The sequence below is a fragment of the Monodelphis domestica genome, chromosome 4 (genome assembly GCF_027887165.1).
Source record: "Monodelphis domestica isolate mMonDom1 chromosome 4, mMonDom1.pri, whole genome shotgun sequence".
Classification (NCBI taxonomy): Eukaryota; Metazoa; Chordata; class Mammalia; order Didelphimorphia; family Didelphidae; genus Monodelphis; species Monodelphis domestica.
Genome location: NC_077230.1, coordinates 130,098,099 through 130,122,380, shown reverse-complemented (window position 1 = coordinate 130,122,380; position 24,282 = coordinate 130,098,099). Strand labels below are relative to the sequence as shown.

Below are 24,282 nucleotides of genomic sequence, written 5' to 3'. Positions count from 1 at the left end.
GCATATTGTTAGGAATACCCATTTAAATGTTAGTTTCCAAAGATGAAGGTAAGAAATGAGAAAAGCAGAAAACCATTACTCAAATTAAGTCATGAAGGAAGGTAGGAGAATATTCTAGAAACTCATGATTAAAAATCACAAGAATGGGAAGAAGATGATATACTTTTTTACTATGATTTCACAAGAGGCTAAGTTATTGGTAGACATTGAAAAAATGTGAGGTCCTGGCTGTGTGGCCTGGACAAGTCACTTAACCCCAGTTGCCTAACCTTTACCATTCTTCTTATTCTTACCATTCTTCTAATCAATACTGATACTTAGAATCGATTCTAAGGCAGAAGGTAAAGTTTATTTGGTTTTCTTTTGTTTGTTTTCAAAAAGTGATGGGGGGAGGGGGAAGCAGTGGGAACCTAAAGACACTCTTCATGCTAGACCAATGAATGTGAGAGTGAAAGAAGAAATGTCCTCAATTGGAGAGATTTTGAGGGAAATGACATCACTGAGGAAGCCAGACTTTCATTAAAATGAAGGAATTTTAAGATAATGACTGGGATAAAAAGATTTTATCCACAATCAAATGGTGACTGCAAAACAAATAGTTTAAGAGATATTTTTTAGACTTCAGAATAGGAAATGAATATTTTCTTTTATGTTTTAAGTTCATTATGTCATAATTTACCATGAAAATAACATTGTATCAAATACCATCAAAATAAAAATCTGAGAAAAAGACCTCTATGTTCCATATTAAGCAATCTTCTAAACAACAAAACCTGCCTTTAACAAAAGATTGTTTTGAAATTTTCTATTAATTATTTAGAATAAAAAGTTGCAAATTCTATGGGGACTTATGATGATAGGAGGGAGAAGAAGCCATTGGCATGTGCCTAAATCATACAATAATGGAATCCAACATCCTATTTTCCTAGCATTCATTGCATTTTTAAAAATATGTTCAGCCAAAGACAAATTCTTATCATTTAGGTGGTGAAGAACATTTTCCAATCAATGGAAAATATATGGTCATAATGCAGTTTTGCCAGGGTCACCATGGTAAACAAACATTGACTACCCACTAGGAAGAATAGCATCCTAACAAAGATGGCAATGTTCAAGAGAGTTATAATCCCACTATCTGCCTGATTTTGAAAACTATTGATGCTAAGCACTGAAAATTGTTTCACCACATGCATAGTTCCCTTCCTGAATTTCATGTGGTTGACACCAAAACCAGTTACTTTTATTTACTCTTATGTGATGTCTAGTCTGAATTGCATGCAGTAGCTCCTGTCTATATTTACACATATCAAGGTTTTATTTACTTGACTTCATTATAAATGTCTTGGTCACAGAAGAACTGTCAATATCATTTTCTAGAGGAACTATTATATCCTAACAAGATAGAGATAATTGAGTCCTTGGAGACTTGTGTTCTTACCAGTTATTACAAGATGGACATTTTTCCTCTACCTGCCTGTCTCAGGGTAGGCTATGAACTTTAAAATTAAATCTCCTTTTTCTTTAGCACAACTTCTTCATTTTGGGGAAGGAAGAATAGGTTGAAAAGAGCCAGAAACTTGCAGTTTGTTATTTATTTTGTTATTTAGTTTTCTATATTACGTGTGGCACTGGTAACTAAAGCCATTAACTTTATTACAGTAAAACCAAGCAGATAAAGAAAAATTTAGGTCAGAACAGTTTGTCATGCTCATATGTAGGAATAGGACTTCTGCCCTCATAGTTGAAAACCTTAGACCAAAATGATTTTTAATGTTTTTCTTTAAAATAGGGATGTGTATATTTCTTTATATGATTTAGTTGTGTTTTTCTTTTTACTTAGATCATCATGACTCAGGAAACAAGAAATAGAGGTCATTCATTTTATTACCATTTCCTCTTTGGCACAGATGTCTTTTTGCAGATTTTAGGAGTACTCAATTAGCAACTGAATAGTTAACCTTTTATGTGTAGTATAAATAACAAATATGAAAAATATACATTTCCTCATGTTTTCCTTGTCAGAGATAGTTAATTCCATGTTCAGGATGACTTACAGCATGCACATCTCCTTTCTTTTCTCGCAATATTCCTATTTCTTCTCTTTTCTTAACATTGACACTGCAAGAACAGATGATTATTGTTTTTGCCTAAAGTCACTGTACTTCCACCATTTTTCATTGGTTGACAGTGCACAGTGAAAAGGCTGTTTAAAAGCTTGTACTCCATGATAAAAAGAAATGCTTCACAACAATCTCCTTCCATTTTGTGTCAGTGTTGGAATGGCAAATTTCATAGTTATTGGTGTTATTTTCTTTGGAACTAGTCTCTCTAACGAGCAAATATTGAGGAACCTCTCTTGTGATCTCTCCATGGCTAGTGTCCTATAGGTTTCTGAGTTATACAAGAGGAACCCAAGAGCTGTTATAACCATTGTTTGCATCCAGATATAATGGGAAGAAATAAACACAGGAAGACACTCAAAATTATGGTTAGGTATAGCAGTGGCATCAAAAGAAGTTAGCTTAGTCAGTATGATGACTAAGGAAAGCTATGTGTGCTAGGTGCCATTGTGCTGCCATTACCAGCATGTTGGGGTAGCAGTAGCTGTGATATTTAAGAAGGAAAAAGAGCTGTTACTAGCTACTGTTACTTAATTTTTCAGGCTAGTAGCAACTTTGTTCCTTTATGGAGGCTTGTGTTATTATATGAATGAGAATCAGACCCAAATAGACTCTTGAAATTTAGCAAAAGTATATCTTTATTATGAGAGTACCCTAGTAAGTGTCATTGATGTGAGCATGTATCTTTCTACTATACTAAAACAGAAGCAGGCACAAAGTAGTTTGTGTTTGTAAAAATGTGTAAAATTCCTTCACTTTCCTTATCTATAAAAAAAGGAATTTGTACTAGAAGATATCTGTGATCCATTTCATCTCTAAAATACTCTGATTTCAGTTTTGCTGTGAATATTGGATTTGGTCTCAAGTGTTATGGGTTAGAATAATAAACAACTTCTTAGTGAAAACACACATACATTTATGTATGTGTATTTGTGTTTCCCTACCCGAGTTTCTTTATTATAAAGAATTCTTTTGAATAGTAAACTCCCCTAGCATATGTGAAAATATATTTATATGGATAATTGAGATATATGTGTGCAATGCATACACATACACCCATATTTAGTATAATTCAATCATACAGTTCAGCACAGGTAAATTGAACAGCTCCTTATCATTTTCCTTTTTTTTTAAAGAAAAATTTTGAATGGAAGATTACTGTGATCCATTTCAGCTATAATGAGTTATGATTCTGGATTTTTTCAATGAATATTGGACTTGGGCTTAAAAGTTCTAGTTTGGAGTAATAGACTACCACTTAGGGACTTAGTGGATATTAGTTAAGTTGCTTCACCTGTGGGAACTTCCGAGATCCTTCATCTGTAAAATTAGGATGTTGGACTATAAGGCCTCTACTATTCCTTCTAACTCTTAATCGATGATCTTAGCACTTTAGTTCTAATGCCTAAGGACAGTATGGAATTTCGATAGTTAGAGAAGAGGCAGAAGAACATATCTTTTTTCTTTATGGAATTGGACAAGAAATAGCTTTTCAAATACTAGATGACTATGAAGACTGGTAGAAACACATCTATGACAACCCAGTGTTAAGCATATTGTCATAATATGACATGGAAGCAATTTTAAATTGAGTTCTTTTTCCCTTCCATTTTTCATTCTTATTTTTTAAACTATGACTTTTAAATCATTGCCATACTCGACAATTATCAAAGATCAAATGAGCCTATTTTGTTGTTTTATTTTAGCATCTTTAGAAAGGTCATGTTTTTTAATGGATATCAGAAGAAAAATGTGTTTTCTCATTAGTAAAATCAGAAAGGTTAGTAAAGGTCTGTGCAATGAAAGATCACTTCTTCAATTTAAATATATTTATTCTACATGATATTGTATCAAAGATATGCCTGTCAACTTATTATCTTAAAGACCCAACTATATTTTAAAATAGATTTATTGACAATAGCTCTAATAAAAACTAGCATTTACTTAGCACCTTAAAGTTTTCAATCTGATTTTAAAATGTCTCATTTTATTCTCTTAAGTACCCTCTGAAATAGGTACAATTTTTGTACCTCTTTTATATGCAAGGAAACTAAGGCAAACAGAGAGTAAGTTACTTGCCCAGGGTCACAGTGAATGAAAAATCTAGTGTTTTATGTGATAAACCTCAGTGATGGATTTTAACCACTATAAAAGGAGAAAGGAGAAAAAGAGAGATTTTCCCAGATCATTCTTTTTCTGTCAAGTTCTTTATAATTTCCGAGCATTCAGTTCCTTTGTTTGTGTGGTAGTGGTTGTTACTTCCATTTACATTGTTGTATTTATTGTGCATATATACTTTCCTGGCTCTGCTTAAATCACTTTTTATTAGTTCATGTAAGTCTTTCTTTGCTTACCTGTAATCATGCTCTCTTATAACAGAAGCTTATTATTTGTTCAGATACTCTTATAGGTCCTTGCTAATAGCAAATAGTTCTGCCTTAATTATTTTGGTATATACATGTCCTTTGACAATGCATTCTTAATATAAATAAAGTGCCATATGAAATCAAGTAGTATGAAGATTTCTTCATAGATAATATATTTCAGGCAATTCCAAAAGCTCAAAGAAACAGATTGTCCAAGCTACTTTCGAGTATGTTTTTTATCTTAGCATAGAGATCATATCCCTCAACAATAATTAGCATCAATAGAAGTTACATTAAAGGTTTGGATTCAAGTGAAATGTAGGTTTCTTGTGGATAGGGAGTATTTAGAATTTACCTTTGGATCTTTGCAGATGTAATAAGTAGTAATTACTACTTATTACACAGCCTAACATACTACCTGGCACCTAACAAGTGATCAATAATTTTTTTGTTTAATTAAATTGATTATTTCAATGGAGGAAGGAACTTTATATTAAGCTTGAGAAGACCAATGAGATATTTACTTTTTTTGGAGTTTCCATCATCAGTGTTCAAAATATAGATATAACTTTGTAACTAGACAGGGAAATTTAGATGGGTAGAAGTTGATATTTAATAAAGTAATGGTGTTGGGAACCAAGAAGGGTAGAATGGATGGGGAAGGGGAGGCATTCAAGTTGAATTCTACCTACATTTCCCTCCAAACAAGTTTAAAATAGTATATTGGATTGAGTTCTGGAGCAGTACAGCTAACAAAATATCAAGGTGAGACATTTTTCTGGCCAAAAGCAAATGAGAATTTCAGGAGAAAAAGAAGTCTGTGACAATGCAGCAGGAGCTGGCCAGGAGCACAACTTGGGCAGTAACATCAGCTGGGTGGCTGGGTGGCTGCAACAGTGGAAGCAACAGCAGCAATAGCACAGCAGTTTGGGGAATTCTCACAACCCAGAGACAGTAACAAGATTTGACAACTGGTCAGAAAGAGATTGTAGGAGACCCATTGTATTGGCAGTAGATACAAGACTGAGTGCTGATTGGAAACTCCATTGCCTATTCACTATTCCCAAGTCATAGTTCCAGGGAAGAAAAAGAGCAGCCCTGATTCTTTATGGCAGTTTCAGAGCAAAGAGAGAGTTAATGCTTGCTGATGCAAAAGAGCAAGACCCCGACCTGAGTAAGGACTAGAGTTCAGAGTAGTATAGCCTTGTGAAACTCTCCCTAGATGACACTAGATGTGAAACCTGTAGAGGGGGGGGGGAAATTGAGGCTTAAAACAGTAACCTTTTATAGGTGCGCAAAGCCTAAATCTAACATAAAGTTGGAAGTCAAGAAATATGTTGGAAAAATTAACAACAACAATAACAAAATGACTTGACCATAGAAAGCTACTATAAGGACATGGAAGCTCAAGAACACAAATTCTGAAGAAGACAACTATATGAAAGAATCTACAAGCAAAGATTCACCTCACCCTTTCTCAGGCCCTTCCTCTCCTACTTTCCTTTGGAGTAAGATAGATTTCTACAAGAGTGTGTGTGTGTGTGTGTGTGTGTGTGTGTGTGTGTGTGTGTGTGTGTGTGTGTGTAAAAGTCAAGAATAACAATTGTGATCTCAGACAAATCAAAAGCACAAATAGACTGACAAAAAGATAAACAAGGAAAACAACATTATACTAAAAGGTATCATAGAAAATAAAGTAATAACAGTACTAAACACATATGCATCAAATGACAGAGCACCCAGTCTTAAAGGAAAAGTTAAATGAATCACAATAGAAAATACAAAATTAAAGTAAACTAATGAGGGATCTCAATTTATTCCTCTTAGAACTAGATAACTATAACCACAAATTAAATAAAAAGTTAAGAATAAGAATAAAATATTAGAAAAGTTAAATATGATGGCCCACTGAAGATAATTGAATGGGAATAGAAAGGAAAATACTTTATTCTCAACCATACATAGTACCTACACAAAAACTGACTGACTATGTAGTAGGGCATAAAATCCCCACCAACAAAAACAGAAATATTAAATGAATCCATTTTGGACCTAATAAAAATGACACTCAATAAAAAGCTTTGAAAGCATATATTAAAATTAAAGAGTAACTAAATAAGATAATATACTAAAGAATGAGTAGGGAAAAGATTAAAAAAAAAAGCAAATAATTTCACTAGAGAGAATGACAAAAATAAGATAGCATACTAAAATTTGTGGGATGTAGCCAAAGTGGTACTCAGAAGAAATTTTATATCTCAGTAAAAAAAAGAACTATCAGATCAATAAATTGGGCATGCAACTAAAAAAAATGTGAAAACAAATTTAAAATATTTAATTCAAGACAAGAGTAGAAATGCTTAAAATTATATTAAATTAATAAAATTTAACAACAATTCACTGAAGTAATAAATAAGATTATGAGCAAAAAAATAAAATACATAAAGGCTTTGGTTAATTTGGTTTTTAAAAGAATAAAAGAAAATTATTAGTATCAAAAATGAATAGATGTATCATCAATGAAGATTAAATCAAAGTTATTATTAAGAGCTATTTTGACTAATTATATGACAATAAAATTGATAATATTCAGGAAATGAATGGATATTTGCAAAAATACATGTTGATAAATTTAACAAATAAGGAAATAGAAATCTTAAATAAACTTATCTTGCAAAAACAATTTGAACAAGTCATCAATGAACTCTTTAAGAAAAAATCCCCAGGACTAGATGGATTTTCAAATTAATATGACAAAATATTTGAAGAACAATTAATTCTAGTAACACATGAACTACTTGAGAAAAAAGTAAGTAAAGAAGTTCTACACAAACCATTTTATGACACTTGATACCTAAATGAATAAGAGCAAAAACATAGAAAAAAAATACAAATCAGTTTCCCTAATGAATATATTGCAGACAATTTAAAAACTAGTAAGGAAACTATAGCATTATCACAACCCGATAGAATTTATACAAGGAATGTAGGGCTGATTTAATAAAAGGAAATCCATTAGCTAACTGTCCATATCAATAAAAAAATATAAGTATCTTAAAAGATGCAGAATTTTTTTGAATAAAATATCCATTCCTTTTAAAATACTAGAAAGCCTAGGAAGAAAATGATACTTTCTTTAAAAATAAATAGTTTCTATTTAAAACTGAGATCCAACTTTTTTTGGGGGGTAGGGGGTTGGGGTTGGACTAGCAGCCTTCCCAAATAGATCAAGGGTAAAGCACAGATATCCATTTTATAATTATTGTTCAATACTGTACTAGATATGTTGGATATGGAAATAAGACAAGAAATATTGGAGAAATAAGAATAAACAAAGAAACAAAACTATCATTCTCTTCAGATAATAGGATAACATACTTTGAGATTCCCGGAGATGCAATTTGAAAAAATTGAAATGATCGACACTTTTAACAAGTTTCAGGTAATAAAATGAACTTACATAAATAATCAGCATTTCTAGACATTATCAGTAAAACCCAGTAAAAAGGAGAAAGAGAAAATATATTTAAAATAACAATATTCAATATAAAACACTGGGGAATCAACTTGCCAGGACACACCCAGAAACAATATGAACAGAATTACAAAACACTTTTTACAGAAATAAAGGCAACTCTAAACAATTGGACAAATGTAAATTGCTAATGGCTAAGCCTAGACAAAATAATAAAATAACAATTCCACCTAAATTAACTTCCTTATTTAGTGCTGCATTAATCAAATTACCCAAAAAATTGTTTTACAGTACTAGTTAGAAAATTCATTTGGAAAACAAAAAGTCAAGTATATCAAGTAAATTGGGAAAAAATGGGAAGCAAGATAGTCTAGAAATATCTATTTTCAATTTATACTACAAAATGGTAATAATCAAAACAATTTGGTATTGGTTAACAAATACATTTATCTGTGGATTAGATTAGAGACACAATATACAGCAGTATACAACAGAAATCTAGTTTTGACAAACCCAAAGATCCCAGATTTGGGGACAACTATTTGACAAAAACTGTTAGGAAAACTAGAAAGAAGTCAGGCAGAAATTAGGCATAGACCAACCATATACAAGATAAAAATGAATAAATTATTTAGACATGAAAGGTGCTATCAACAAATTAAGAAAGCTTGGAAAATTTTATCTGTCTGATATTTGGATAAGGGACAAGTTTATGATCATATAAGTAGGAGAAAGGGGTCATTGAGGTAAAATAGATGTTTTTGATTATATAAATTAAAAAGACTTCATGCAAACAAACCAGATGTGGCCAAAATTAGAAGGAAAGCAAGAAATTGTGTGGGGAGGGTGGGGGGGTAAGTTATAGCAAGTTTCTCTGATAAAGGCTTTATTTGTCAAATCTATAGGTAACTGATCCAAATTTGTAGAAAAATTATGCATCATATCCCATTTGATTAATGATCAAAGGATATGAAAAAGCATTTTTCAGAAGAAGAAATCAAAGCTATCATTATTCATAAGAATAATGACTCCATAATACTTTGCAAATAAAAACTACTTTGAAATACCACCTTATATCTACCAGATTGACTAACATAACAAAAAAGGAAAATGAGAAATATTGGAGGGGACGTGGGAAATGAAGTACACTTATGCATGAAACTGTGCCTCAAAAGCAATAAAATTGTATAAAGCTGTTATACACTTAGAAATATGACTACTGAGTCTATGTCCCAAAGAGATAAAAGAAAAAGGAAGCACCTGTATGTACAAAAAATATTTATAGCAGCTCTTTTTAGTAATTGCAAAGTACGGGAATGTGAGCCTATGTCCATGATTTGGGGAATGGTTGAACAAGTTATGGAATGGTATTGTATTATAAGATATGATGAGCAAAATGCCTTCGTGCAAATGTGAGAAGACTTATGTGAACTGATGCAAAGTGAATAAAACCTGGAGAATACTGTACACAGAAATATCAGTATTTTAAGGATGATCAACTGTAGAAAACTTAGCTACTCTGTTCAATATAGTTGATCCAAAACAATTCCAAGATACTTGAGAAAAATGAGAAAGGCTATCCACTCTCAGAGAGGTAGTTGATGATCTAAGTACATATGGAAGCATATAGTTTTTCACTTTGTTTTTCTTGCTTTTATTGTAACATCTAGAAATATTTTGTGTAACAACATGCATAATGGGAAAATGGCTTTTCTGATCAATTTGGATATTGAAATAGAATTCCTTGTTGCCCTGTTACTGAAGGTCAACCTGGATCACCATTTCACCCCTGAAAGACAGTTTGATCCCACCATTTAAAAATAGCCATTAGGGAACAGTTAGCAGGGTCTCCTTGGTCCCTCCGCCTTCTACCCCCTCTCTCCCTATCTTTCCTTTCCAAGAAATAAATTAGGCATTGTAGCTTACAGAAGACCATCTCTGAGTTTCGTAATGAGAGGGAGGATTTCAAAGTCAAAGAGAGAAAGTTGGGAGGGGTTGACTCACCTTGTGATCAAGTCAAGACTCCATTAAGGTTGTCTAACCTTAGTGGAGGAAGGAGGAAGTTGCTACTCAGAAACCAGTCCCCAATAGCAACTGATTTCCTGGTCCTAGCATTTTAAAGCCCCCTCTGTCTATCCCACTATAACACCACATATGTCTCAAAGACTCAGAGAGTAAAGAATCTTTTTGACTCAGAAGCTTTCTAGTTATTCCCTAATTTAGACTTACAGAATCTTATTCCTTAATGACATTTTACCTCTATAACCATCTTCATTGCTTATTTGGTCATAAACTCTTCCCTTTTCCGCATATATGGCAGGTAAAATTGGGCTTTATTTAGCATCTTTAGAATTATACTTATGTACAAGAGCTGGTATGGATTGTTCAGCTAAATTGAATCAAAATGAGAATAAATTAAATATAGCTAATGTCACTTGGTCTTTTTACATAATTTTATAATAGTAAAATTAGGCCTCTGGTCCTTATAATTTAAGAAAGTTTATTAGAATCACTTGGATAAGTAAAAGATGAGAAATAAGTAGAAAGATATGAATAAAATAGCCTGATCTAGCTCCCATGTAGGTGCTCTTCAGCCTGACTTCCAGCAGTAGCTTTCTTGGCTGGTCAGCAGATATAGAGAAAGCCCACAGTTCCTTGTTTTGAACCTTTTCACCTCTCCTTTCATATCTGCTTCAAATTCAGAGTCATGTCCAGATCAGATTCAGTAACGTATCCCATGCTAGGTGACATAACTAGGTAATGCAAACTCAAGCAGACTCACGTAGACTTACGCAGATGCACGCTGCTTGCATGACCCAGAAAGGGAAGGAATGTACAACTTCCCTCACACAGTTTTTTTTTTAATTATAGGTAATAATAATACCAATTTTTATAGTTTGTAAAACATTCTCTTTATTCTTCACTCTAGATAGGTCAGACCAAAAAAGAAAAAAAAGGTTAAAAAAACATTTTCTAAGAATCAAAAAAGTTACAGTAGAATTCTGATGACTCTACTTAGAATTTCATCTATCTGTAAAACTCTCAAATCCCTGGCCTATTCAGACACTACTAAACTAACACAATTTGACTATATGACATTCTCAAGCAAACTAAAAAAAAAAAGGCAAGGTTTAATTTTGTTAATATTAATTTAATTTTTAAAAAATTTTAATCATTTTCTGACATTTTGTCATCTATGTTCTTTCCCTCCCACCTCTCCCTTTCTCCCCAATATAGTAAGTTATAAGATATATAGCTTATATTTTATCATACAATACATATTTCTATGTTCATCATGTGAAAGAAGACACAAATCGCATACATAAGAGAAAAATTCATGAGGGAAATAAAGTGAAGAATGATATATTCATAGTATAAATCTAACACATTTTTATTAGAAGCAGGTCTATTTGTTTGGACTTTAATTTTTCTTTTTTTGGGGAAACTGTTCTTAAGGATCACATATACTCTAGCTAGAAGAGAACTTAGAAGATAACTAGTTCAATAATTTTCCAGCTGAAGAAACTAAGGCCCAGAGTGAACCTTCTTGTCCAAGATCATGCAGGCTATCTGGAGAGGGCAGAGCCAGGATTCAAACCCTTGTCTAAATACTTCTTCATTCCATGGTACTCCAGTGCCAGGCTCTCTTCTCAGAGATCAACTATTCACAGGAACAAGCTCAACGATTCAGCTATCTACTGGGATGCCACATAGCTGCGCTAATTAATGGGAAAGACCCTGATACTGGTTCAACCACAGGAAAGGGACTCATTCTGTAAAACGTGTGTGTTTTCTCATTGAACCAGGCAGAAGCCCAAACATAAACTATTACCAGGTTGTAATGGTTCCCTTTGAGTCGGAATTCACCTCTCCTGCTCTCACTTGAAAACATGGGATTGTCTCTCTTTACAAATGAATATGAAATATCTGAGCATGTGAAGCCAGAAATGTAATTTTGTATTCTCCTAAGGCTGTGCAAAAATACTTGAAAACCCCTCGTTAACATTCAGGGGATTCCCTTCAAACCTACATTGCGAACAGGACCTATTCAGTCTGCATTTCATTCTGCCACCTCCCTCTGAAAATGTGCTTCCCTCTGCAGCAAACTCACTGTGCAGGATAAGCACGAGCCTTCATAGGAGGAAATTTATGTCACTTTTTTCTCACATAGAGCTGGCCCTGGAGTGAATATGCTGCTGTAATTCAAATTGGACTAGCACCTTTCGATCTGTTTATGAATGGTGTAGCATCCCCAGGAGTGAATTAGAGCACTGTGGTCTCTGGGCAACAGTATTCTTTTTGCAAAATTTGTACTGAATTAAAAAAATATATCATCTATGAGAGAAATAAGAAACTGAGCGTTCAACATTTATACAGAGTGGATTTGGGTTTCGGTTCAATTTTAAGTTATCTTAGCTGTAGATTTACTGTTCCTAACTGTTGCAGAGGGGATAAGATGAGATCAGGCTAAGATCATCAAAGCTATAGCTGGCCTGAGGGATTGGCTTTGCTTGCATGCTTAGATGTGCTAGCTTTTCAAGGAGGAGACTCGTATTTCCTAAGAAAACACAAGTTGTACAATAAGACAGAATACATCCCTGAAACTGTAGAATTTCCACATGGCCAGCTTCCTGTTGGAATTGAAAATTAGTCAGCTTTTCTTTTAAGTCTCAAAATTGAGAAAAGCCTGACACTACAGTTAAAGTAAAGGGATTTTTTTTTCAAGTAGGGCAAAGAAAGTAGATTTTTTTTTTTAACATTTAAAAAAGAAACCTGAAAGGTAAGTGGATAATGTAAATATTGCCAAAGTTATCCTGTAGGCGAAGACCATGTTACTGCCATAATGATTAATTTCTACTAATCAGCCAATCAAGGAACCAGTCAGCAAGTATTTATTTAGTTTCTCCTGTGTACCAGGCACTAGGGGATGTATGTCTAGAGAGTAAAACAATCCCTACTACAAGAAGCTTACATTTTAATAGAAGGCACACCCACATATATATAGATATAGATATAGATATAGATATAGATATAGATATAGATATAGATATAGATAGATAAAAGTATGCAATATAAATATAAAATAAATAAGAATAGTTGAGAATAGCTAACATTTGCATAACACTATGATCCAGACACTACAATTATTCTTTCTTTTGATTCTAACAACAACCTCTGGAGATGGGTGCCATTTTACAGATGAGGAGATTGAAGCAAACAGGGAATAAATGACTTGCCCAGTGTCACCCAGCCAGTAAGTATCTGAGACCAGATTTAACTCAGTTCTTCCTGTCTCCAGTTTGTCACCTTATCTACTGTACCACCCACCTGCTATTCAATGAGAGGATGTTTGAGAAAGAGGACACTAGTAGTCTGGAGAACAGGAAAAGGTTGCATGAGGTACTAGAGCCATCTGAAAGGAAGATGGGGATCTGTGAGGCAGAGGTAAATGGGGACTCCTTTCCAGGTATACAGAACAGTCAGTGAAAAGGCATTGTGTACAGAAGAGGGAAAAAGGCAGTTTGGCAAGATGACAGGATGTGGGAGGGGAAGTCATGGCCAATGAGACTGAAAGATGTGGCCAATGAGAAGACATTTATGCAGTGACTATGGCGCAGGGTGTTCATTTGGCAGTTATAGACTAGAAATTAACTCACTAACATAGAGATTATGACCACCTTTGCTTCTTGATTATGATCTCCCAAACTACTTAGTTAATGATTCACAGAAGAAACCCATACACATTCATGAGTGGGGACTTCAAGATCATTTCTAGGAGAATCTAAGAGTATTTCTTTTTTTTCTTTTTTTATTTTTATTTGGTCATTTCCAAACACTATTCATTGGAAACAAAGATCATTTTCTTTTCTTCCCTCCCCCCTCCCACCACCTCTCCCATAGCCCACGCACGATTCCATTGGGTATCACATTTGTTCTTGATTCAAACCCATTTCCTCTAAGAGTATTTCTGACCACAGGGACCAGGACCCCAAGAGAAGAGCCTACACGCTGCCACCCAAGGCCACTAGTCTCATCAGTTTCTGTGGCTTGAAGGAATTTGAACCTTTTCATGAATGACCAAAGCATTTGAATAATAGACCTATATCCCTAGGAAGTACCTCTGAGATAAGGAAAAGAAATGGGAGGGGGGGACTCATAAAAGCCTGGTCTATGCCATCAAGTATCTTAGGTGGGCAGAGATGACTAATGCACATGAACAATAGCAAGCACAAGTTAGTATATAATTAAGAGATAAAATAAGTGGCTTGTAAATGCTTTCAGATTTCTAAGAAAGGTAAAATCTATAAAGCCAGCAGTAGTCATTTTCTGAAAGATTTTAGGGTTGATTTGGAACTTGAATAAGAAGGATATAAAGAGGTAGAGGGGGCAAAGGTAGGAAATTCATGGGGACGGAAAGAAAATGAAGGAAGACATGGTGGCAGGAATGTACATAATATGTGTGTAGGGTGATCAGGAAAGCAACCCATTTAGAATGAAGTGTGCAAACTCAAATAAGTATATCTTGCATTTATTTGGAACTTTATAATTTATAAAGTGCTTGTCTCACAACAGCCTTGCAAGGTAGGTAGGGAAAGTATCATTAACCTTATTTTATGAATGAGGAAAATAAGATATATATATATATATGCCCATGATCAAGTAAAAAGTCAATAATAGAGCTGATATTCAGGTGCCTTGACAGGGGTACCCAACTCAATCTCCAGTGTACCACACTTCCTTTTTGGCTTAAAACAGGACAGGTGAGTTCAGATTAGGGCTGACTTGAAAATCCTGCCAGAGTAATTTAGATTGATTCTGTAGGAAATGGATTTATGAAAGGTTTGAGTAGGGACATGACATTATACAAGTAGGTCTAAGGACTATTAATTTACTCACTCCAGTCTCCCCTAATACATCATTGACCTGAAGGTGCCCTGACATTCCCTAATTTACCAGCTGCCTTTCACCACAAGGCTCTTTTATGTCACTTTGTACTTTACTTAAAGAAGACTCTTGCCTTTCCTGGCTCCCTTCAAGGCTCAACTTAAAATTGATCTTTTGCAGGTGGAATTCATGGTCCCCCTTTTTCTATCCTTTCCCTCTTCTTTCAGACATTACTTCCATTCTCCCTTCCTCCCTCTCTCTCCTTTTGTCTCTGTCTCTCTGTGTCTCTGTCTTTCTGTCTCTTTCTCTGTCTTTCTGTCGGTTTGTATCTATCTCTCTGTCTCTGCCCCTCTGTCTCTCTCTTTCTCTTCACATACACGCACACAGACACACATCTATATATCTTGTATACTTATTATTTATGTATTGTCTCCCCATTAGAATGTGAGCGCCTCGAGGGGAGGAATATTTGAGGGGTGGGGTTGTGCGTGTGACTGTTTCTGTATATCCTGAGAACTTAGTACAATGCCTGCCATATAATGAGTGCTGAATAAATGCTGAGAGAGAGAGACAGAGAGACAGAGAGAGAGAGACAGAGACAGAGAGAGACAGAGAGAGAGAGAGAGAGAGAGAGAGACAGAGAGAGAGAGAGAGAGAGAGAAAGAGAGAGAAAGACAGAGAGAGACAGAGAGACAGAGACAGACAGAGACAGAGAGAGACAGAGACAGAGAGAGACAGAGAGAGACAGAGAGAGACAGAGAGAAGGAGAGGGGGGGAGAGAGAGAGAGAGAGAGAGAGAGAGAGAGAGAGAGACAGACAGACAGACAGACAGACAGACAGACAGAGACAGAGAGAGAGAGAGAGACAGAGAGAAGGAGAGAGGGGAGGGGAGAGAGAGAGAGAGAGAGAGAGAGAGAGAGAGAGAGAGAGACAGACAGACAGACAGACAGACAGACAGACAGACAGAGACAGAGAGAGAGAGACAGAGAGAGACAGAGAGAAGGAGAGAGGGGAGGGGAGAGAGAGAGAGAGAGAGAGAGAGAGAGAGAGAGAGAGAGAGAGAGAGAGAGAGAGAGAGAGAGAGAAGGAGAGGGGAGAGAGAGACAGAGAGAGACAGAGAGACAGAGAGAGACAGAGACAGAGATGGGAACAGAGAGCATGTGAATGAATGAACAATTAGGGCACTCTTTGTTAGTGCAAGTAAAGTTAGTCTCTCTTAATCTTCCTTCCTTACTTGTTCCACTATTTCACCTTCCCCACAGAGAGTTATATCCAAGACAATAGAGGCATTGGAAAATTTAATAATCTTAGGAATCTCCAGGGCCTCCCCAATTTCCTGATGCCCTGCTCCTTCCCTACTGTAGAGCCCTTGTTCCCCAGGGCACTCCTCCTTTGAGTTATTGTTAGTACTGAGTAGTGGTTTATTGAAGATTATACATAGGAGGGATGAGAGGAGCAAGGTGAGGATAAAATGACATATTGAATACATGAACTAGCATCAAGATCTGATAGCAGTCTGATTATTGAAAGAGATAATAAGTATAAAACATTTTGCAGGTAAAGTGCCTTGTAGTATCTCAGTTGTTATTCTTAAATTTGCATTTCCCAAGAGCCTAGAACAATGATTTGAACAGAGTAAGCAATTCATAAGTAGTTGCTGAAAAAAAAGGCCACCAAATAGACAAGTCATATCACCAAGGGTGTACCAAGAAGTTCAACACATAAATTTTGCCAAAAAAAGTACAAAGAATTTAAACTGGCTGTTCTGTTCCCTTTCTTAAAATGGACATTCCAGAAGGAACTCATCAATAGAAGGGGCCACAGCGGTGGAGGGAAAATCAAATTTCTATTGAGCACATATTCTTTTTAACTTACTAGGCTAGCCTATATACTTCCTGGCATCACAGAATCTTAGAACTAGAATGCAACTTAGAAGTCATGAAGCCCAATTTCCTGCTTAAACCTTGAATTCCATGTATAATATCCTGGGCAAGTGAATATATAGCATTTATTTGAATACATCTTTGGACTGGGAGCTCAGTATCACATGTAGCATTCTTATTCTTTACTTAAGTACATACTATCAGTGACCTCTTTCATTTTGGGACAGTTTATCTCTTATCTATAGTAGTAAAACTGATTTCCCCCATTTGGGTGACATTTATCAAAGAATCGTTTGCTAAAAAGGCTCTATCTAGCTATGTATTCTTGTCAGTATTTTGAATCCTGGAAGTTTGCTTTTATTTAGACACTATGCCAAGCCAAATGTAATGGATTCTGATGCACCATTTAGAGGAATGACTATATATATATATATATATATATATATATATATATATATATATACACATATATATATATATATTTATATCACTCTGGGTGCAGGAAAGAAAGGGAGGATTCTACCAGACATGTTATGTTATAGCCTATTTATTTAGTTGTTTACATTTTGTTAACTCTATATAGAGCCAGAAAGCTTTGGTTTGCATCCTTCTAACCTGTCTTCACAAATCTAAAGCCTATAATCTTGGGGAGTGTTGAGTTTATGTAACACTAGAGGCCGTAGTAATTGACTTTGATCAGAGGATGACTTTGTTCTGTCTCTATGACAGTTGAAGTAGTGGGGAATTCATTCTTCTGTAAGCTCAGCCTGAGAAAGGAATCTAATTTCATTTCATGGCAACTAGAAATTTCCTTTGTCCTTAGGTGAATGTAGTGTGCTAAATGGATAAGGGATGGTTTTTTGTGGATATTCAGCATTAAATCCCTAGGGTCTTTAAATATGAAAGTCAAAGAATGGTATTGAAAGAACACCCAAATTCAGATCCCAAGATTTGCCTGGAATAATCTCCATTTGTCTTCAAGATGGAGGCCATCCCTCCACTGATGTCATGAATTCAACTTTTTTGCTTGAATTTCAGTCTGCTCATCTGCAAAATGGGGGTTGATGAGTATACTATTTGTCACATGACCATGAGGAAACTACTTTATAAATTATTATTACCTTTGTTTAGAGGAAATCACCTCATAATCCACAAAAGATTGTTTTCTGTATTTTAATTACAGGATCATAACTATCAGCTATTCATTTAAGGAAAAATGAGGTATGTAGAACTATGGATTTTACAATTAAATTTTAGAAGTTGTCAGAAATAATAGGAGTAATTTAGTCATGACTCTTGCCTGAGAAGTTCCTACAAAGAAGTGAGAAGCTCTGTGATATAGTAAAAAGAGCCTTGAATTTAGGTCACAGGGACCAGGATTGAACTTTTGTTACTACTACTTATTGGCAGCATGACTTTTGGCAAGTCACTTCACTCCTCTGGAACTGTTTCCTAAACCAAGGAGTTGTGTAGATAAGCACCACTGGCTCTTTTAATTCTAAATTTGTGAACCATTAGAGGAGAATGATTAACTAATGCCACAAGCAAAATCTAAAAATATAGCATTAATATCTATATTTACCTGACCTAAGTGTGCAAAAAAATTGACATATATCAACAGTGTTTATAAACTTTTATAAGGATTAGGATGTTGTCAAATAGGACTTGTGTCCTTCCTTCCTTCCATCCTTCTTTCCTTTCTTCCTTCCCTTCCTTCCTTCCTTTCCTTCCTTCCTTCCTTTCTTCCTTTCTATTTTGTGACAAATATTCTTAAGAGACTTCCCAATTGTTTTGATTCACCCTCCTATATCCCTTCTACTACTCCCCCTCCTCAACAAAAGGTCAATTATTATAGTTTGCTCAAATTTTATTTTCTTAAAGATGTAAGGTTAGTATTGAAATGAAAAGAAACATAAGGGGAAATCAATTTGCAAATCACAGCAGCCACTCTTGACAAACTTCACAGTAAAAATGATTAAAAGAGAATTTGATTGTTCTTTTAGCAAATCAATTTGTTCTGTTCTTGTGGGCCCTCCCCGGAATGAAGGAATTTGGTACAACTTGGGGAAATGTAAGTTAATTTCAATATAACATGCTGAGTTAGTCAATACATAATCACATGTTACTTTTTATTTATTTTTAATAAAAATGACTCCATTTATCATTCAATTAGAATAACCCTATCTGCCATCAGATTGAATTTTTATCCTGTTTTTTGTTTGTTTGTTTGTTTTGTTTTGTTGGGTTTTTTGTCAAAGGAAATTTGCTGGAATGATAAGAATTGGGAAGAATAGTACTGTCTAATGTGCTAACCAATTCCTTTAATTTCATTAAACATAGTAAGTGTCTGGTTTTCAGAGGCTGGCCACAAAGAAACAAACATACTCCATTAACACATTCTTAGAAAATAAAAAACAACTTCTAGACCTAGTTATCTAATATCATGTTTACAAACATTCATTTATATTCTCAGTAGCTTCTCTTATGGGCATTTCAATTTTCTAGTGGTAAATTTTTATCTATTGCAGTAGAAGATCAAACTATGGATGCTGTGGTGATGGTGGTGGCATGTATATAGTGATCCCTTGCCAAGGAAACCAGACTTCTTTTGGGACCACTTCTCAGGAGGTGCAGGCAAACAATTTACCTTACTGCTCACTATGTGACTGTTTCCCTAAGATGTGCTTACAATTTTCAGAGATATCTGATAACTTGGGCTGAACTGGAATACTGAAAGTATTTGTCTGCTATGTTGTATAAATTGACTCAGGTGATATTTAATTGTTATTTACTTCTTATGTTGTTGTTTATTTTTTCATGTCTTTATATCTTTTCAGATTGCAATCCAACTAGATTGCAAGCTCCATAAGGATAAAAAAGTGTGTCTTAATATTCTTAACAAACTAAATAAATAAAATCTTTAAAAAAAAAAAGAACAAAGACTCAGAAATAGGAAAGTAAAAGACATGTTTAAAGGACAGGAAAAAAAAGGTTTTTTTAATTTTTTTAAGTATGTCTTATTCATTAGGTAATAATAATTTTTTTGCTTTAATAAGTTACTTTGGGAAAGTTATCTTTAAACTTTTTTTAAATCATGTACCCCATTGAGTATAATCACTTATCAATTAGGTATATGTGATATTATATTAGTATTTTTCTGTGGTTCAGTCATTTCAGTTGTGTCCAACTTGTTATGACTGCATTTGAGGTTTTCTTGACAGATACTATAGTGGTTTGCCATTCCCTTCTCCAATTCCTTTTATAAAGAAGGAAACTGAGGCAAACAAGGTTCAGTGACTTGGCTAGGGTCACACAGCTAGTAATAAAGTGAAAAAAAAGGACTTGAACTTAGGTCTTTCTGACCTCAGACTTGGTGCTATATCCTCTGAACCACCTATCTGTCCATAGTATTACTTAAACATATTATAAAACTTACAAAAAATAGACATTTTGAAAAGGACTAGATACAGATGAAATGATACTTGAATCTTGAATTGATAGAACTATTGTTGTTTGTAGAGTTGGGGAGTAAAAGAGTCAGGCATGTGTTTTTAGAAAATCATTTTTTTTCAGTCAGATGGAGGAATCACTGGAGATGTAAGATACTTGAGACAGGTGGATCCATTAGGAGCCTTCTGCGATAACTGGGCAAAAGGTAATGAGAACCTGAAGTAGTCTGGCAGTCTGCGAGTACAGAGAAGAGCTAAGAAAGTAGAAATGACAAGATTTAGCAATTCATTATATATGTGACATAGGTAAAAGGGAAGAGTTGAATTTGACAGCTAGGATGTGACCTGGAAGGATGATAATGATTCCCTTGATGCAAAGAGAAAATTTCGGGAGATGGGTAGATTTTTTGGAAAAAGATACTGAGATCTGAGATGCTATCAAAACCTATCAATACTTGCTCATTCTATAAGATTCCATCTGTCTTACCTAAAATTAAAAAGAGGTGTGTTAGGACTCTTGCTCACAGAGTGCTAACTCTTAATGTATAATTCCCTCTGCAAGGGATGGGTGCCTGCCCCTACCATCAGGTGGCCTGGGAGATGAAAGATAGTTATACTAACAGAAGGAAGTATGTGAAAGAGAAGAGGAAGAATGTTTCCAGTGATACCTGCCCGACTGCCTCATGTTTCCATGATAGTAGTTCAGAGTTCTGGCCAACACTTGGATCTCAAAGGGAGTGATTGCAAGTTTATATAATTGTTGGTAGGGGGAGATCCCTCCAAACATATTATCCTTTAGGCATGTACTCCTTGAGGTCATAATCTCAAGGGTCCCCAACCATGCTTTGGAGACTGCTTTTTTTTTGACAGCTTATTTGATTTAATTGTTGATTGGGGCAAAGGGTAGAGGTTAGAGGAGTTGTGGGTTACCCTAAATCTCTTTCTAAATAAAACTAATTACTAAAGTACAAGGTTTTCTTGTAGACAAGGGAGAGGTAGAAAAAAGGAAGAGCAGTGCTCACTGATTTGAGGGCAGTATCTCAATAGTTCATTGAATGAAAGTCTGAAGAAATTAGGTTTCTTGACAGGAACCAGCTATGTTTTGTATATCTATATCTTTATCTATATCTATATATATTTATTTATGTCTTGACATTTCATCCTATACAGTTTGTCACTGTTCCCTCTAAGTATAGTTCTTCTATCTACCCAGGTGATAATAACAATTTTTAAGAGTTACCTATATACTCTTTTCTTGTAGGGATACCAATCATTTTAACTTATTGTATCCCTTAAAAAAAGTTTTTTGTTTGTTTGTTTGTTTTGCTTTTCCCCCTTTCTTAATTACCTTTTGGTAATTCTCTTGGGTTCTGTGTTTGAGCATCAAATTTTCTGTTCAATTCCAGTCTTTTCTTTATGAATGCTTGGAAATCTTCTATTTTATTAAATGAACATACTTTCCCCTGAACAATTATAGTCAGTTTTGCTGGGTAGTTGATTCTCTGTTGTAGACATAGTTCCCTTGCTTTCCAGAATATCATATTCCATGCCTTTCAGTCCTTCAATGTAGATGGAGCAAGATCCTGTGTTATCCTAACTGTAGTTCCATGGTATCTGAATGACTTCTTCTTAGCAGCTTGTAATATTTTTTCCTTGGTCTGCTAATTCTTGAATTTGGCTATAACATTCCTGGGTTTTGTCAGTTGGGGATTAAGTACAAGAGGCAATCTGAGGATTCTTTCAATCTCTACTTTTCCCTCTTGCTCTAGAATCTCAGGGCGGTTTTCTTGGATAATCTCCTATAGGATGATGTCCAGGCTTTTTCTTTTGTCATGGTCTTCCAGTAGATCAATGATTCTTAAGTTGTCTCTCCTGGACTGATTTTCTAAATCTTATGTTTTGTAAATGAGGTGTTAAATATTTTCCTCAATTTTTTTTTCATTCTTTTGATTTTATTTTATAGTTTCCTGCTGCCTTGTGAAGTCACTTGCTTCTAGTTGTTGTATTCTAGTTATTAAAGACTGAATTTCATCCCTGGCTTTTTGGTCATCCTTCTCCTTCTGGTCTGATTTTCTTTGGAGGTCATCTTTCATCCCCTTTGCCTCATTTTCAAGCTGATTAATTTTGGATTTCAAGACACTATTTTCTGTTTCCAGATGATTTAATTTGCTTTTTAAGTTCTTTTCCCAGTTGTCTTCAGCCTCTCTTAACTGTTTCTTGAATTGTATTTTGAGTTCTTCCAAAGCCTGTGTCCAATTCTTTGGAGTTTCTGTGTTTTTGCTTGGTGTTCCTTAATCCTCCTCTCTTCCATTTACTCTTTGTTCATTGCCTGTATAGAAGCTGTAGATTGTAATTTCTGTTTTCTTTTTCTGTTGTTTACTGCTATTTCCTATTTTTTCCCCTCTGCAGTTGCCTGTAGTCTTGATCTTCTCATTTTGTGCTGGATCTGTGAGTTTGGGCTGTTCTGCTGTTTGGTCAGGTAGTCTGATCTTCCCCAGCTGACAGCAGAAGCTGAGAGGGAGTTGGGCTTCTCATTCTATGGTCAAGGTTTTTGCCTGTAGTTTATTGCTTCTTTTGCCCCTGGGAGCTTAGTCAGTGAGGTTCTCAGATGAGTCTGTGGGGCAGGGGTATTGTAGCCCTCTGAAGGCTTCTTACCTTTCCTTATTGATGAGATTCAGCTAGGGAAGAGGAGTTGATCTCCAAAGCTGGATATGCCCTGGTGGGTGTTGGGGGGGAGGCAAGATGAAGCATTTCAGCTGAGACTGAGCTGCCTGCTCTGTGCCTCTCCTCTAGCTGCATCTAGGCTGCTCATGTTCTATGCCCTGAGCCTGGCATAGCTTTGCCAGTAAGGTTATCCCTCTGAACTAGTGCCCTTGCTGGCCCAGAGATTCCAGCCACCTCTGGAGGCTCAGCGCTATAGGCAGGGGAGGGGTCCTGGGACCTAACTTCTTCCTTCCCCTTAAACCCACACGTCCTAGAGTTCAGGCTTTTGGGGGGGATTACCTTTTCATTTGGATCCAGGAGAAGGGTCCCCTAGCTCTGTCCTGTTGTTCAATTTGGTTTTCAGTCCCCTGGAAGCACTGTGTTTTTGATCAGTTAGAAAGAGTTTACGGAGGTCTAAATTTTGGCTGCCTCTGAACTGCCATCTTGACTGGAAGCCTGAAGACTATTTCTTAAAGAAAATTTTTAGAATAAAAATCAAAAATCCTCAGCATACTCTTTGATAACCAGTCACTTTGTGGAGTAAATAAGGAAGATACTCATTTTTGGTTTGCTTGGATCCAGGACTGTGATTTAATCTAGAGGGAGCTATCTCATGTGGAAATTCCCTCCAGTAATCCAGATACCTTTTATTCTCAAGAGAGTAGCCTTTATCCTTGTAGAGTTAAAGGATTTACCCAAAGGCGAGACTGGAAATTAGGTCTTCTTCCTTCAAAAATCAGCTCTCTATCCAATGCATCATACTTTACCTCTTGTGGTATTATTATCACCTTCATTTCACAGATGCAGAAACAAGGGCTCAGAGAGATTAATGTACTTTCCCAAGGTCACTTAGGTAATGAACTAGAGCCAGAACACAAACCTTCAACTTCTGATTCAAGTTTAGTCCTCTTTTTATTATACCAAAACATCTCCTTTATGTATTTTGCCCAGTACCTGACGTAATGCCTTGTGTGTAGTAAGTACTCAATAGATAGTTTTTAATTGATTGATTGAAATTTCACAAGTGTGATGCATGTTTTATGGAAAATGTTGTTTTCATGTCTTTATACCTGGCACTTGACACATAATTCAATTACATGATATATTTCTGGCACTTTGATTTATTGGACTCAATTTATTTTTTAAACAATTCAAATAGCGGATTAGAGCTTAGTCAGTATCTCTGACTTTAAAATCTGAGTCTTCATATTTTAAAAAGAGAAGCAATTGTACCATTATTCAGAGTCTTAAAGTAATCATGCTAAAAAGGCAGGCATTTAGATGCATAAAAAAAAAGAAAGGGAAAAGCAAAAGGTACTGATTTAAGTTAATGTTTGTGGAAAAATAGGATGAAATAAACACTAAAAAATAGACCCAGGCCTAAACTAGAGCATTTGCTTA

At 35.2% G+C, this 24,282-nt stretch overlaps 1 protein-coding gene and 1 long non-coding RNA gene across 8 annotated transcripts in view; one reads left to right on the top strand and one right to left on the bottom strand.

Annotated features, from left to right (window-relative positions):
* LOC130454084 (uncharacterized) overlaps positions 1-10,024 on the bottom strand; it is a 113,513-nt gene extending 103,489 nt beyond the window's left edge. Inside the window, exon 1 of the long non-coding RNA XR_008911759.1 lies at positions 9,966-10,024. This is a non-coding gene — a long non-coding RNA (uncharacterized LOC130454084). The remainder of the gene's footprint in view (positions 1-9,965) is intronic.
* Positions 1-24,282, top strand: part of NCKAP5 (NCK associated protein 5) — a 1,174,517-nt gene that overhangs the window by 786,413 nt on the left and 363,822 nt on the right. The gene's annotated exons all lie outside the window — the stretch shown is intronic.